Source organism: Ochotona princeps, chromosome 17 (genome assembly GCF_030435755.1).
Source record: "Ochotona princeps isolate mOchPri1 chromosome 17, mOchPri1.hap1, whole genome shotgun sequence".
NCBI classification, from domain to species: domain Eukaryota; kingdom Metazoa; phylum Chordata; class Mammalia; order Lagomorpha; family Ochotonidae; genus Ochotona; species Ochotona princeps.
Genome location: NC_080848.1, coordinates 55,030,558 through 55,047,644, shown reverse-complemented (window position 1 = coordinate 55,047,644; position 17,087 = coordinate 55,030,558). Strand labels below are relative to the sequence as shown.

General features: G+C 51.1%; 1 long non-coding RNA gene across 1 annotated transcript; it reads right to left on the bottom strand.

The window, feature by feature from the left end:
* Window positions 1-42: 42 nt before the first annotated feature.
* LOC131482302 (uncharacterized) lies at window positions 43-15,595 on the bottom strand. The gene is made up of 4 exons (XR_009246886.1): window positions 15,436-15,595; window positions 5,490-5,677; window positions 825-988; window positions 43-176 (listed from the first exon to the last, which is right to left on the bottom strand). It is a non-coding gene; the product is annotated as an uncharacterized LOC131482302 (long non-coding RNA).
* Between the last annotated feature and the right edge of the window lie 1,492 nt (window positions 15,596-17,087).

The following is a 17,087-nucleotide window of genomic DNA, read 5'->3' as shown; positions in this document are numbered from 1 at the left end:
GCTCACTGCACGTTTCTTAAATAAATAATTGATTTTTCAGATGCCAAGTCTTGAGCACTACATATGCTTAATGAGCTCACGTGGTTCCCAATGCTCCCTCTCGCCCTCGCTCTGGCGGCAGAGTTATACCCTGTTTGTAGCTGGTCATCTCAGAGTCTGCTGGCCACTAGGGAGACCTGGAGGAAGAGTGCGATGGCTTGCTGCGCTACAGCCCCTTTTCTAGGAACCCGCAGTGGGAGGAGGCGGGCGCACCGCTGACATGCAAGGTGCCGGCATCTGAGCATCATCCTCCCGCTCCCCCAAGTACCATCCTGCAGCAGGACCTGGGCTTGCCAGTGTCAGAGCGATATCAGTATCAGGTGGCCTGTGGAGCACCGTGTCACCGGGGACCCATGCAGGAGAACATGGCGACTTCTCCCCCACCCTGTAGTGCTGTGAACCCTTTGGTCCCCTCTGAGCACTTGCAGCTGAGGCTGCATCCAGCCCTTTGCTGGGCTGCGTGTTTCCTTGCCTGCTCCTGTCAGTGCCGCAGCGACTTAACTATGCCTCCGTGAGGATGCCAGAGGCACAGATGGTAATTGCACCCCCTGCTGAGTGAGCAGTGCCTGCAGACACAGTGGTGACGGGGTGGTGAGTAGGACAGTGGAGCTGTGCCTGTCTGAGGTGGGAGGGGGGTCTCCCTGAACTTTGGCTCCATCTGGGAATGGCTGAACTTCTAGGTGTGGGCGAAAAGTACCCAGAAAGGTTTAGGAATTAAGGAAGTGTGCATGTGTTTCTTTTCCAGCCAGACCTAAACAGTCTACGTGGTCTCAGACAGTACTTACCCATCCAAGTCCCTCCTTGCCTGTCCCCAAGGTGAAATGAGCCAGCTGTCAAGTTACAAGCTGCTGAGAGAAAGCAGAGGGACGAGAAGGCCGAGCACAGGGGCCAGCTCTGCTTTTCTTGTATATGTTCCGTCATTTCTTCTGTATATTAGTTTTTGATGAATCTGTGAAATGGGAACAATGTTTCATTTCTAGTGCATAGGTGTGTATTCGGTAAGGGACAGCCACGGTGATTCTCCTAGCTCTCACATGGCTGGCAGTAAGATGAGAGTTGTTACCCTGGGGTTTCTCATTGCCTGCTTCCCCAGACACCCATCATGGGCTCAAGGGCAGGAGCTGGGGGCACAAGCAGTGATGACCAGGAAGTGTCACCTGGTGGACAGGGATCTTCCTCCTGCCTTCCTGGTGTGTACCTGCCCACAGACATAGGTGCTTAGTAGAAGAAATGCCTCGTCTTTTTCCCAGTTGATGAATTTTCTTACAAGGCACTTATGACCTCATAGGTCATCTTCTAAGCAAAACTGCATGGTGGCGGGGGGAAGGGGCAGGTGTATGGCTCAGTGACTGAGTCACAGGATGAGACTGCTATGCCCCATGAGGGGTCTGGATTTGACGTCTGCCTCTGGCCCCTGACCCTGTGAGGCAGTGGTGATGCTCAAGCCAGGGCAAGGGGCTTCCTGCCAAACAAGTGGAAGACCTGGATAGAGTTCCCAGTTCCCAACTTAGGCCTTGGCCCAGCAGGCATCTGGGGGAATGAACCAACCGATGAATGCTTTTTTCTGCTTCGATGAGTGCTTTTTTCTGCTTGTCTGTCTCACTGTTTTTCTGCCTTGAAAGCAAGCAAGGAAGCAAGGGAGCTGGCTAGCTAGCTTCTGGAACACTTTAAACTTAAAAAAAAATGATGAAAGAAGAGATGGATTCAGTTTAATCAACTTTTGATTTTGGAATAACTTTGAATTTACAGACAAATTGCCAAGGGAACAGGGTACTTTTGCCAAAGCTCACACTGGCTGCTCGACAGCTTGTACGACATTTCCCTGCTAACATCTGAGGATGTCACGCCAGGTACCACCTTGAGCTGAGGTGTCAGGTATCTTGGTCCTTTCTTGTCTGTGTGGTGGTCTCTCCTCCTCTTGCCTGTTGTGACCCTGACACTGGCCAGGGCCAGAAGGGGGTCCCATTTCCAGCCTTCAAATGTCTCTAACTCCCATGGATTTGGAAGCCAGAGGCATCATGGGATGACAGATGCTGTCTCCCTGAGTGTTGGGACATGGGCCACACTCCAGAAGGAAAGCAGAGTTGGTCAGTGTTGTGGGAAAAGGCAGGGACAGGAGCTGCCACGGGGGAGATGCTAGCAGGACCAGGGCTGGCCAAAGAACAGTCTTGGAGAAAGCACGGCATCAGGTTCATGGAGGCAAACCTTGTGTGCTGGACTCGCTCACTCCTCACCTGTGGCCTTCTCATCCCGGGCATCCTGGTGGCACAGGGAGCTCCCCTGAGGCTCCATTTCTAGCTCTGCAGCTTCTCCATAACCTGCACAGACTTCCGCACTCCAACAGATGGCCGGAGACAGCACACCGGTGCCAACAGGGGCAAGCATGTGTCGGAAGCATCCTTCTTTGAGCTTTCTGCTCTGATCCCTAACTTTCAGCCCCACCGTGAATCCTGCTGGGCTACCCTGTTCCCTGCACCATCCTCACTCAGGCTACACTGACCCACATGGCTCACCCCCAGTGGCAGCCAAATGGAGGGGCTCCATCTCCATCTGTCGTTATACCATTGTGCCACTTCAGCCTCACAAGGCCCCCATTCTGCTGGTTCTTCCCTCCTCCATCTGCCTGGTCACTGCCTTGAGCTCCAGCCACCCTGTGCCCCTGCTGCCTGCCCTGCACTCCCCATGGGATGCTCTGAATACATTCTGTTCCCTACCTGACAGCATGGCTCCCTCTTCTGTCTCTGCAGCCTCCTGGGGGCTGTGACCTGCCATCCCATTACACACACACACACACACACACACACACACACACACACACTCACATACACACTGGGCTCCTCTCTCATCGACTTCCTCTGTTCCATCCCTACCACCCCTTGTGTGGAGCAGCCTCTTCCCCTGCTCTGCCCGCCCCATGGTTCCTCTAAGGATATGACTGCATCCTGACCCAAAGTCTGTACCCTCTGTGAGGGTCCCACTGTCTGCAGAGACAGTCGCAGCTCTGGAGTTCAGCCCGCCCTCCATCAGCGCCCCCTGAGGTTGTCCTGCACTCCCGTCACCCCCTGCACTGGGCCTGAGATGTCCTAAGCCTGGAGTTTGCCTGTTTTCTTCCTTCTGCTGAGAACACCCTCTCTGTGCTACCTCTGTTTCCAAGATTTCCACTTTTCAGGACCCTGTGCAAATGCCACCTGCTCCCTGAAGCCTTCCCAGATTCCACACCTGAATTTGAATCTCTGCCTCCCCGCCAGTTTTCCCATGGCTTTTGCTGGGGGCACACACAAGGCCAAGGTGTCAAAGCAGCAGATAAGGGTGAGTGTGCGAGCTGTGGATCTGTTCAGACCCTCCTGTCCCTGAAAGTGCTAACATCCCTCACCTGCCCCCAGCTGAGGAGGGTAGACGTCATTATGACTGGAAAGGACTAGGCTGGATGCCTCTCACGACCTTGTGAAATGTGCCATTATGAACACTGGGGGCTTAGCCACTGAACCCAGGCCGCATGGCCAGAGAGCAGAAAAGCGGGAGTTGGAGCTCAGGTGGATGGGTCTTCAAAGGACCCCACCCGTGAGCACTACCTTAGTCACCAGCCCCACCCACCTACCCACACCCACATCCCACCCCTATGGGTGCACACTCTGCTTCCGCTCCTGCCCAGCAGTTCATCCTCAACACTCAAGCTAACCCCCGTATCCTAGATGAGGATGGAAATTCATAAGCAGGGCACTTGCTGAGTCATCAGGAACAGAGGACTTGGTCAATGTCACTGCCAGAGCCCAGGGGACCAGGGGAGGGAGGCACGGATGCTGCTCTCTTGGAGGTCCTTGAGCAGGGAGCCTCTGGGGAGAGGTGGGAGTGGGGGAGGAGAAGTCATAGAAGAAAGAAATTCAAGGCCCTGCTTGGCATCTGCCCAGTGTGAAGACCCTGGGGTTGGTGGGCATGTAGGCAGGAAGAAGCTGCCCCTCAGAGAGACATGAACTAGAAGGGAGGACCAAGTCTCCCGGATAAACCAAGTGTCCCTCCCAGTTCCACCTTTTGCCTTCTATGGCTTTCCCTAGAGGTAGCAGGTGCTAAGAAGGGGACAAATACACGATGGATCCAGAAACTCGCTGCCCACTGCAAGCTCTGCAGACCAGGCCAACTCTGTCCCTTGTCAGCTTCAACTTCTATATCTGCAAAATGGAGCTCTTGGGACTACAGGGAGATCTGAGGGTCCGCAGGGCTGTGTATCACATGCTGCCTGCATGACCCCACCACATTTTCTTGCTTCAGATGTTTGATCTGTAGATTGGGTGTTTCAAGGTCACTGAGGGTCTGCAGTGGACAGGGATCAGCCAAGACATGTTCCACGCATGCTCCTGGCAGCTCCCTTCTCCCTCTATCAGTTGGCTAACCTCCTGAACTGGGTTGTGTGGGAGGCAATGACCTATTCCCACATCTGGGAGATGTGGGACCTGCTGGGGTGGAGAATTGGAGGGTGAGGGTGTAGGAGAGGACTGGAGCAGACAGGGGTCCTGTGGAGGGTGTCTGTCTACCTCAGGCCCTGCCAACCCTGTTCGTATCCATCCAGGCAGCTCAGAAGACCAGGAAACCATTTGAGAGCAACAGGAGTCCAAATGGACGGGGAAGAATCTTCTAGACTGGGAAGGGAACGGTGTGGCTCAGCACAGCAAAGCTACATGGATGCCCAGGCCAAGGTGAGGAATTCTCTGGTTCATGGGTTGATGGAGGTAGAAGTGCATTAGCAAACCCTAAGGTATCTAGTACCCATCCTGGAGCGAGATGCTGAGTATGCTGGAAGTTTCTCACCAGTGGCTGGAAACTGCCTTATGGGCCAGGAGGCAGAGGGCAGGATCTTGGACATCACCTAGGGACTTGTCAACCTGCTGCCATAACAGCCAGTGGGTGGGCACAGGAAGAAGGGTCTCATGGCTTACGAATAAGTTTGGACCTTAGAAACATGGGCTGAGTTTGGGACAGACAGCTGGGGCTACCCGTCCCCTCCAGGGCCCTGGGTGAGGAAGCACTTGACACATCTCCCACTCCCTACTCCTAGCCCCAGGCTGTGGGCCCGATGCCCCTCCTGGCAGGTGACAGGGCTTTGGTGTACATCAGCCAGTTCCCAGCAAGCTGCAGGCAGCAGGGAAATGAGAAGTGACAGTGAGTGTCAGGAGTCACTGAGCTGGTGTCACCTCAATTTCCAGGGAGACAGAGCCAGCTCCAAGTGATCCTGGCACCTCAGGGACCCCTGGTCCCTGCAGGACCCGCCTGAGAGCAGCAGCCACACCCCAAGTCTACCCTTGACCTCTAGGGCCCAGGACCACTCCCACTCACACCCCAGGGATCCCTGCCCCATCCCATCTCCTGGCAGAACATTCAGCTCTTTACCCATGGCCGGCCATCTCCCCAGATCAAGGGCTGTCTTTGAGATAACCTCTTGGGGCATGCTCACTTACACAGCAATGACGGGGTCAGGCTCCCAGGAAGAATTACCGACTCCCACTGCAGGCGGCTGGTTTCTCTGTCTCCGCTGACAGATCCGAGGGATCCTCTGGCTGCCCTGTCCTTCTCCAAATGGCACAGCTTTAGGAAACAATCTGGATGATGCCCGTTTGCTGCCCAGCAGGCAGGGAAGGATTTCTCTCTTGAGAGACAAATAGGAGAAAAATAGATTTCACCTTGCAGGTGGGCGTTCACAGTATCTAAAGCATGTGTGTAGCCAAGTCACTCCCCTTCTCAGCATTGTTCACGGCCCCACACCCTCAGGGGCGGACACTGGGACCAGCGCCTTCTCGGCCCAGCCAATTTCACCCTCCGTGTTGCGTCTGCCTGGCCCGTGGCTTTACCCTCAGTTTCTGGACTTCCCAAACTGAGCTAGGGGCCTGCGTTCAATCACATACACACACACATGAGTAAGCACGCAGTACATACATGTACACATAAACAACGCACACATCCATGTTGCAACTCTTCAGTGGCTGAAGATCACACACATGCACAGGCATTGACATGCACACTCACACATGTACCTGCGTGCAGCCACCCCCTCCCCACACATACACATTTGAGTATTTGCTTATTTGCATCATGGCCCGGATGCTCTGTGCTCACCACAGGGTTCCTGAATCTCCTGGTCCTTCTTGTAGCCCTCAGCGAGTGGCTGGCCCCAATGCTCGGGGAGAAGTGCAGTCATCAGCTGGGCACAAGGCACAGGACCGTCCCTGGGCCCAGCCCCTCTCAGAGGCTCAGCCTCCTGTGAGGAACAAGCAGTGGGCACTGGTAGGATGGGGCGCTCTGTCCTCTTTCGGCCCATGTTGCTCAGGAGCACACAGGCCCAGGCCTCTGGTGGGGGCAGCTGGGCCACCATGCCATCACTCCCTGCTGCAGCTGGTGCAGTCGCCCACGCCAGCTTATTTACGATGCTTTTAGCTCCAAGCCGACCCATTTCCGAACTCCTCTCTGAAACATAAATTATCCTAAAGGGCTGATCTGGATTGTGGCGGATGGACGGTGCCTAACCAGAAAGCACTCTTGCCTTTCAATAGTTTCCATCCAGGGAGAGCTATGGGCTTTTTTTTTTTCACCCTAATTGAGCATTTCAGAAAGTGGGAGGGGGTGGGGCACAAGCTTTCATAGGGTTCATTTGCAGGGAGAGCAATTTTGACTTATTAACCACTGTCAGCGTCAAAAAGATGCTTGCTAATGACTTCTATTTAAATATTTTCCTCCAGCTGGGGAATTTTTTTACACCGTGTTAATGGATTTGACATCCCCTAAATGAGTATTTTCCCATGGCAGCCTCTGAACTTTCTTGGTCAGATCCTCTCCTAGTGGTAAAGAGATCCAAAATTCCCTAGAGAATGATGACAGTCGCCCACTTGTCCCCCATCTTGGCTTCTATGTGACCTCGTACAGGGAGGTACCTACCGAGTCCCACATGGGGCAGGTGTTTGACTGAGCGGCTGAGGCACCTGTTAGGAGATCTGCATCCTACATCCAACTGCTGCAGTTTGAGTTCTGGCTCCACTTCCCATTCCAGCGTCCTGCTAGTGTGCACCCTGGGAGACAGCATGTGATGGCCCTAGTGGTGGAATCCCTGTCACCTACCTAGGAAACTGAGACTGAATTTCCAGCTCCTGGCTTCTGCCCTGGCCAACTTTGCTGTGAAACAGCTCCCAGAGACCTCTCTGTGCTCCTCTTTCTTTCAAATAAATAAAATTCATAAGCAAACAAGTTATTATTTAAAAGTGCATAAGGAAACACAATCTTAAGACCACTGGTTTCTCAAAACATCTCGGTGTCTCCCCAGGATTAAGTTTCCCAAGGCCCGCCCTGCCCTTGCCTCCAGGCTTTCTCCTGAGCCCCACACGGGAGATAGCAGTGGTGAAGGCCCCCAACTCCTGTCTGTCTGTGTGGGTGTGGGGTCCTGTGCAGGCAGGCTCGCAGGCCCCAGCTGCCAGAGAGGCCTGCCATCTGACATTCTTTCTCATTTATGAGCAAGAGGCCCCTTCTCATTTTGCACCAAGCCCTGCACATGAACTAGCCAAGCGTGCCCAAGGTCATCATAGTCCCCTCCTCCCTGCATCTTCCTCTGCACAAGGCCTTCCTGTCCCTCGTCCTCTTAGGGGAGGTAGGACAGCCCAATGCGTGAACAATGGCAGAGGCCACAGTGCTCATCTCCGCTCTCCCACTGCTGACTGACATGATCATAGCGTCTCAGAGCCTTAGATCTCCCATCTGAAAAGTGGAGTTCTCATTCCCCCTACTTCCCAAGCTGCTGCAAAGACCAGCTGAGGGTCCTTCACAGGGCACTTGTCAGAGTGCCATGCTGTTAACGGCCTTGGACACTGTGGTTACTTCTTCATGACTGTGATTTCATATAAGGGAATGTCAAGCAGGTCATGCACATTGGGATTAAAACAAGTCTACTTGTGTGTAAGTGATTTTGTTGTTAAAATCCATGTCTGGATTTTACATAATGCGACTTTTCCATAAAGACCGCTGGGAACTTGAGATCATCACGTTGGGCCTGTATCCTGACAACCCCCTCTCTCTTCCTCAACCTTTTCATGTCCTCCTAGGATTTCAGCCACTGGAGAGGGTTGTATCATTCCAGACTCAGCCACGATGCCCTACAGAAGGCCCCACAGCCACTTCAGCCTCACTATTCATCCAGGGAATCCAGCTGACCTTCTGCTCTTGTCCGACTCAGTCCCACCCATCTAGCCCGCTCTCTCTCTCTTTCCCTACCGGGCCACTCCTTTCCTATCTTTGCCTCCTCTGGAGCCCAGTCCAGTGCTTGCCATCTAGCTGATCGCGGCCTAAAGGAAGCAGTAAGCCACAGAGAAGGCGCCTGCGTAGGATCCTGGAATACCAAGCAGCCTTAGAGCCATTTTGCTCCCTGCAGGAATCCCGTGAATGAGCCTCGCCTGGAACCCGGATTCCCCCGGCTCCCCACCTCCAGACAGGGCTCTGCATCCAAAGCAGCCGGCTGCCCTCTCCTGCTTGCTCCTCCAAACAAAGCAGAGCTCCAGCTTCCTGAATATGCAACGGGGAGCTTTGGGAGCTAAGTAGATTTCTGCAGGAGGGAACCTGCTCACTCAACAGAATCTACACTCCCGGAAATTATTAAAAGAGCAGAATTAAATTCACCAGGGTCACAGGTCAGGGAATGCTGCAAACAAGGCAGTCCCAGCAGAACCCCCAGCTGATAGTAGCTGAAAACACTGAAGGAGTAGAGAAGCTGCCGAATCACTTACCGGGGTCCCCACACCAAAGTGAGCAATGGGGGACTTGTTCCACAGTGGAGGTCCCCCCACCACTCCAACCTGTGTTCAAGGCCTGCTGTTGGTGGGCAGAGAGCCTGGGCGCCAACTGACCCTTCCTGGGCACTGCTATCTCCCTCCCAGAGCAGGGAGGGACTAAGTGAGAATGGCCATGAGAGAAAAGGGAGTATGTGGTCAGGATTGTTCAGACCAAGCAAACTCCATTCGAGGGGACTTCAGAACATTCTTGGAAAGATTGGATTAATAAATAACTTTTTAAAACACAAAAATAAATGAAGGCCATGCACAGTTTTTTCCACAATGCACATTTCCTTAAAACATAAAAATAAATGAAGGCCAAGCACAGTTTTTTCCACAATGCACATTTCCATCAGTTTGTTTTTTTTTTTTCAAGAACTGGCAGGCTTCAAGGATTCCGGAGTAGTACTCCATGCCTGAGTTCTCAGCCCCAAAGTGGCATGAGCAGGGAGTATTTGCCCCTTCTCCCTGGTTTATACATGAGGCGAGCACTAGCGGCAGCTACAAGGAGTGGCACTGGGCTGCTCGACCCCTGTGAGGAGCCACCTGACTCGGTCCAGGAAGCAGACCTGGGTCAAGTGCTTCAGCATAGTTCTAAGCAGAAGTGGAAAACGTGTGCCTGTGCATTGGTACTCTTCGCTCAACTTGTTCAAACCCCAAGTGAGGAATGGGGGTGCTGTTTATTGCAGGAGTACTCAGGGACTTCACCATTTATCCGTGTGTTTGCTTGAGAAAGCAAAAGACAGAACGCTTTCATTTCACTCCCTAAACACTTGCCAACAGCCAAGGCTGGCCCAAACTCTCATTAGGAGCTGGAAACTTAACCTGGGATTCCCATCTGGGTGGCAGAAAGAATCATCACCTGGCCGCCACTGCTGCCTTCCAGGGGCTGCATTAGCAGGAAGCTGAATTCAGGGGCGGGAGCTGGGTACTGAACCCAGGTCCTTCAATCGGAGATGAAGATGCCTCAACTGCTGGACCAAATGTCCACCTTGAGATCCCAATTTCTACTGCACAGATCCAAAGCCCTGAGTCAACATAACACTTGGCTTATGACATAACCTTCAAGGCTACACCAGAGCTATCAAAAGACAACCAGACAACTACAAAAAAAATCTACACAGCCTCATCCAAGGTTCTAGAAATCCATTACCAATACAATAAATAAATAAATAATCCAGGGTCATAGTCACAAAAGCTATCCCTGTACTGATTGGGCTTGCTGAACTCCACTTGCGTTTTTCCATCTTACAGCCCCTCTCAGGTTTTGAACATGCTGTGAAATAAACATGGAAACCATTGGCCAAAATATGAGGGGTTATTGTTGCTACAGAGCAGGTGGGAAACGTGGTATGAGTTCAAAAAGAGAGACGGGCATATATGATAGACTCGTTCTTTAAAGATTCATTTGGGGCCCGGCGCAGTGACCTAGCGGCTGAAGTCCTCACCTTGGATGAGCTGGGATCCCATATGGGCACCGGTTCTAGTCCCAGAAGCTCCACTTCCCATCCAGCTCCCTGCTTGTGGCCTGGGAAAGCAGTCAAGAACTGCCCAAAGCCTTGGGACCCTATATCCACGTGGGAGACCTGGAAGAAGCTCCTGGCTTCGGATTGGCACAGCACTGACTGTTGCGCTCACTTGGGGAGTGAATCATCGAATGGAAGATCTTCCCGTCTGTCTCTCTTCCTCTCTGTATATCTGCCTTTGTAATAAAAAATAAATAAATCTTTTTAAAAAAGATTCATTTGAAAGGCAGAATCAGAGAGAGAGAGATTTTTTTTTTCTTACCTAAGTTCGCTTTCCAAAATGGTCACAGCAGACCTATGCGAGTACCCTAGCACTCCCTGTGGGCGTCCCATGTGGAGGCAGCAGCCCAAGCACTTGGGCCATCTTCTGATGCTTTCACAGGCACATCACAGGGATTAGCAGTGGAATGGTTGGGTCTCCAACCAGCAGCACTCCTTTGGCCTGAAGCACAGGTAGTGGCTTAACCTACTGGGCTACACTGCCAGCACCGACAATAGACTTATACTCTAAGACAACAGAATGAGGGCCCAGTGTGGTAGCCTAGTGGTTAAAGTCTTCGCCTTGCACGTGCTGGGATCCCATATGGGCGCCAATTCTAATCCCAGGCAGCCCTGCTTCCCAGCCAGCTCCCTGCTTGAGGCCTGAGAAAGATGTCGAGTAAGAAGGTCCCACAGCCTTGGGACCCTGCACCCGTGTGGGAAACCCAGAAAAGGCTCCTAGTTCCTGGCCTTGAATTGGCACAGTTCCAGCCATTGTGGCTGCTTGGGGAGTGAATCATCGGACAGAAGATCTTCCTCTCTGTCTCTCCTCCTCTCTGTAGATCTCTGTATATCTCCTCTCTATATCTCTTCCAACACAAATAAATAAATCTTTTTAAAAAAGACAATGGAATGATGTAAGGGTCTGGAAGTGTTATTTAATTTAAATAAATGGCCATGTCTCAGTTGACTATCTCCACAGGAATATACCTTGGTGCCTATACCTCAAACCATATTCAACAAGACAAGTTACAAATGAAAAAGATATAACCCACATAAGGCTTAGTAACAAGAATATATAAAGAACTACAATAAAAATTTACTGTAAGTAATTGATCATTAATTCTAAAGTTGGGTTGTACTTGGACCGAAGAGGATAGTATATTATGAACTGCATTCATCTACCCAGGCTGACAAAACAGACCATCAGAAGTTGGGTGGTTTCAACAGCTGAAGTTTATTTTCTCACCTTCCCTGGAGGATGAAAGGCCACGAATGAGGTGTCAGGAGGATTGGCTGCTGGTGAGAACTCTCTTCCTGGCCTGCAGATGTCCTCATTATGCACACATGGCCCCGTGTCCTTGAACTCACATTTCTTCCTCTTCTTCCAAGGACCTTGGACTAAGGCCACACCCTTAGGACCTCGTTCAAGTCTCACTACCTCCTTCAAGACTCCATCTCCGCTTATAGTCACTTCGGAGGTTAGGGTTCTGACCCAAGAATCTGGGGCTGGAGACAGTTGGAGTGTGCAACGATTCACCCTATGAGCTAAGAATTATGCCTCACGTAATTCTGTGCATCTGCAGCCAAGCAATAAAATCATAAAGCCCATATATACCCCAAAGGTTTGAAAACAAGGACTAAGGTGATGCTTGTAGCACAGATGCTCATCATAGCAATGAGCCAAGTGTTCATTAACAAGTGAATGGATAAACCCAAGGGACCTGGCCAAGGACAGAGTAATTTTCAACCATAAGAGGAAACCCTGGTACAGGTTACAACTTGAAATCATCATGCTGTGTGACACAGGCAGATACCAAAGGATGGGTTGCATCATCCCACTCACCTGAGATACCCAGAATAGACAAACTCACAAAGATGGAGGGTAGATTAGAAGCTACAGGGCGCTGGGGATGGGAAGTTTCTATCTGATGAGGACATTTTCTATTAGAGTTGATGGAAAGCTTTGGAAATACATCATACAATCATACATATACAATGAATAATGCTAAACTATACACTTAAAATGAAAAGAGTGGCAAATCTCATGAAATACATACGTATATACAAAAAGCAGCAGGATGGAAATTAAATAATAGAGCAGGGCAGGTACCTGCTGTGGACTCCTACAGAAGCTGCAGGTCTTTGTTCCTTCTTATCATTTTTTTAAAAGATTTATTTATTTTTTTATTGGAAAGCCAGATGTACAGAGAGGAGGAGAGACAAAGGAAGATCTTCCATCCCCTGACTCACTCCCCAAGTGGCCGCAACGGCTGGATGCTGTGCCAATTCAAAGCCAGGAGCCAAGAGCCTCTTCCGGGTCTCTCACACAGATGCGGGATCCCAAGGCCTTGGGCCGTCCTCGACTGCTTTCCCAGGCCACAGGCAGGGAGCTGGATGGGAAGTGGAGCTGCCAGGATTTGAACTGGCGCCCATATGGGATCCCAGCACGTGCAAGGTGAGGACGTTAGCCACTAGACTATCACGCTGGGCCCATCTTTGTTCCTTCTTGTGTGTCTAGCTTCAGGCTTGGCTCACATACATTAGAAGTTCAGCAGATCAGTAGTAACTGTTACATGATTGAACGAACGAATTGTGGTAGACACCATACCAGCCTTGTTTTCTGCTACATCCACAACTTCTGTCAGTATGACTGACACATACAGTATCTGTTGATCAATGAATCAATGGAGCGACTCATGAATGGGCTGTTTCCCAACAGGGTTGAGTGTATGGCTGTATGTGTGTACTTGTCTTCTGTGTTCTCATTCAAGTGCCTGGCACCCAGCTGAGGCTCAAAGAAGAGCCTGCCTCAAGTATGAACGTGTGAATTAATGAATGAGTGAATGATGTGAGTCTAGGACACAACCGTGACCTAGGTGAGAGTCCTGCCGGTCCAGGTGTGGCAAGAGCCGGCTGAGAGCTGGACTCACAAGTTAAGAGGACGTACAGGAGAGGTGAGAATGACACAGATGAGTACTGTAGCTGTTGAAAGAACTGGCAAAGATATGACACTCTGTCTTCAAATGTGTCTTTAAACATCTGCCAGGTTGTCATGGCGAGGAGGAAGCAGGCATAGTCTGGGGTCCCCGAGGAACCAGTGAAGGAAGATTCGGTACGGAGGATTTTGGCACCATTTATAAATGAGAGCCCACGCGCTCCGAGAGGCAGCCGTGTGTGAGACATTCTGCAAGTTGTTTAACACACATTCGGTTACATTTCACACCTCCCGGAAGCAGGTCTGATTTCCACACTTCACACAGGAGAGATGAGGTGGCCTGCTCCAAATTTCCATTAAAACAGGACCAGCCAGCAGGCAAAGCTGGGAGCAGTGGATTGTATAACCTACACTGCTAGAGGTAATCCAAATAGACGCAGGCTGCAACATGGGGTGCTGAGCTCCCTGTCTCTGGAGCGGGCCAGGGAGAAGTGGCCAAAACACGCCCTGGCTGTGACCTTCCTCCCTCTTGCCTTGGGTCTACCATGGCATGGTGCATGTTCCAAAGGCAGAGGCTTTGCTCTCATGAGTTTATTTTAAGCAAGATCTACCTGTCCTACCAGAGAGCTAGGAGACTACAACAACCTGACCTTGTACGCCAGAGTGGCCAACTGATTATATTTTTTGTTTCAATTGGTGGTAGATGCCTGGAGTCCTGTTCTAGAAGCAATTCAAAAGCTTCTGTGGGGGGAGCCAGTACTTTGATCGATTCGTGATGTCTGCCATGGGTGAAGGATAGGTGCTGGCAGATGTTAGCCACATATTTTCCATCCTTGCCCCAGGACATGCATTTTAACTCTGGGAAGTCCAATTGGATAATAGTGACAAAGCCATCCTCAGCTAAGAAAATACACACACACACACACACACACACACACACACACACACACACACACACACACACATCACTTGAGAGCCAGAAAAGGGATTAACTTCCAGCATGCAGATTTGCAGCAGCCCGGGTTCCAATTGCTAAATATTACTCAACTGACTCCTCTGTGGGCCTGTCCTTTCATTAGGAGTGAGCAGTTCAAAGCTGAGCAGTTCCCCAATCATCCCAGCTGAACGCCTTTCCCCGCCAGCTTCCTGCCTCTTCTGCCCCAGCTCTCCCTAGTACACCAGCCTGGGCTGCGATCAAGGAAATCAAAATGCACGCTTCCCACTGTGAAGTAAATAGTCACCCCCGAGCTGCATCTTTATCCCTGAAGCCAATTAGAGGCACGGCTGCCTTCCCAAGCAGAACAGACAGCATCTCCGACTCAGCCCTTCTGTGGGCGTCTGGGGGGATGCTGTGGCGCCACATCCCAATCCTGGCCTACCATGGCTCCCAGAAAATCTGGGAGTCTTCCTTGTTCAAGTGACTTTGGGAGTTTCTCCCTGACTCCTGCACGTCCAGTGTGCCCGTGCCTCCCCTCTGCTGGGTATGGGGTACAGAGTGTGTCCATCTGAGCCTGGTGGGCTTGGCCTCCATGCTGCTTCTACTGAGTTCTTGTTGTCAGCCTCACCTTTCCTACTTCGGTAACAGACACACTTTATAAACCACAGGACGCTCTCATCAACAGACCTGGCCCCTGTCACTGAGACATTCTCATCTCCAGCAAGCATGTATTGCATGCCACTGCCTGGGTTTGTACCCAAGCCTTATCTGCTCTTCCCATCAAAGGTCTGTGTCTGGCTTGGCAGAACTTGATTTCCTTAGTTTTTATTTATTTCTTGTTTTTAAAGCTGGAGAAGCTGCAGTTTGGGTTTGTCAACACCTTCTCTTCCTCATGTAGGGACAGAGTCATCTTGGAGAAGATTTTTCCCCCCTTCCTGAGAAGAATATGGGTAAGAATCTCCCCCGCCACCTACCCCATACACACACACACACACGCACACACACAATGCAAATGTGGGCAGTAGCAGCAGCAGACCTGCTGTCTTAGTAGGCAGGACCCAAGGGGCCTTGCTGAGCTGTTGATCGGGAGGAGAGCTGGCAGATGAGGGGCCTCTTAGAAAGCCAAGCGTCCAGGATCAATCCTGCCCCTTCTCTGAGAATAAGGGATGTGCCCTGACAGGAGCCTGAATCAGATCTGCTGGAGCCCCAAGAACTTACCTTGGGCAAAGTGCTGGCCAGGGCTCCACCTCCAAGCCTGGATGTGGGTCTCTCTGGCTGCGACCTTCTTCTTCAGCACCTCTTCCCAGAGGCTGTGCTGGCAAAAACACCGGAACCAAGTGAGTGTGTGTACTGAGCACCCGGACCCTGGGAACTGAAGATGAATCTTTGAATCTTCGTGGCCTGCTGGGAAGGCAGATCTGCAGTTCACCACACAATAGCCATTAGCCCAGCCACATGCAGCTACTTGAGATTAAAAGTAAATTAATTAAAAGGAAATAAACTTGAAACTTTAGATCCTCAGTCTCAACTGGCCACATTTCAAGGGCTCAATGGCCACCTGTGGTTTAGTGGTTACATTTGCACAGAATGTACAACATTTCCGTCCCACATCAGGCTCTGTGGAGTGATGCTGATCTAACAGGCTTTTTCAGCATCAGCAGCACTGGCCTATTGGGCCTGATCACTCTGTTGTAGGGTGGCCAGTACCCTACGCTGTCGTAGCAGCATCTCTGGTCTCTACACACTGGATGCCAGTAACAAACTACCCTGATGCAGCCACCCCTAGTTATCCCTGGGGATGCAACCAATGCAAGGGCAAAGTTGCTCCGCACCGAAACCCACTGGGCTTATTGTATAGACAGCACTGCTCAGAAATAGACAGAAGAGTGTGACCTGGTTGGACCATTTTCTTTGGGGCCCTAGATAAGCAGTAACAGACAATGGACCCCATCAAACGGGCTGAACGAAAGTCTGGAATTCAGGGCCTGGCACAATAGCCCAATGGCAAGATTCTTGGACAATAACAAGGCTGAGAAAGGAAACGGAGGACTACAAAGAGACTGTAGGAAGTTGAGGCAGGGGTCACCTGGTTCTTCAGGTCACATCCTTGTGGTTTCAGGGTCCTAGGTGGCCTGCCCACCTCCTGTTTGCTCCCAGGCAACTCACCCAACACACAATCAGTGTGATCTTTTGAACAGAAACCTCCTTCACGTTGTCTGAGCACACTGGGAGTTTCTCTTGGCTCTTAAGTCGAACTACCTCATCAGCATTCAGGGGACTCAACTTCAAAAAGTTCGTGGAGGATGGAATTTAAAGATGATTTGGGTGCAAAGATTGTTTGGAGTCTGCACATACCATTTCCATCATTTATGTTTCTAACGAAGTTTTTGGATCTACATTTTTTTTTTTTTTGGTACCAAGATAAACTCCTCTTTGAATGCCAGTTTCCATGACTTTGTATTAGTGATCGTTGTGGCTGTTGATTGCAGTGAAGGACACTCGGTGAGATCTAAGAAGGCAAAAGAAGAGCGAGATGGTCTCAGGAGAAACCTGGGCACTCTAGTTCCCTGTGTTTGTCTGCCCGTGACACCCAGGGGTCGGGACACATCGAGCATGCGCTTTCTGCAGCAGAAGTGCAGCCCCGTGTATGCAATGCTGCAGCACAGGTCGGCTTGGCAGTGAACGCTCAGCAGTTTCAGCGTGGGGCAGGCCCCACAGGTGCTCTTTGCTTGGCAACTACGGTTTCAAAATTTCTGACTCACCTAAGCAAAAGAGGGATTTCACACAACACACGTCCAATGAGGGCACATTTCCCAAGCCAGGTACCCTGAATCCACCCAATGGCCGGACCTTTCTGCAGGCTGCAGCTT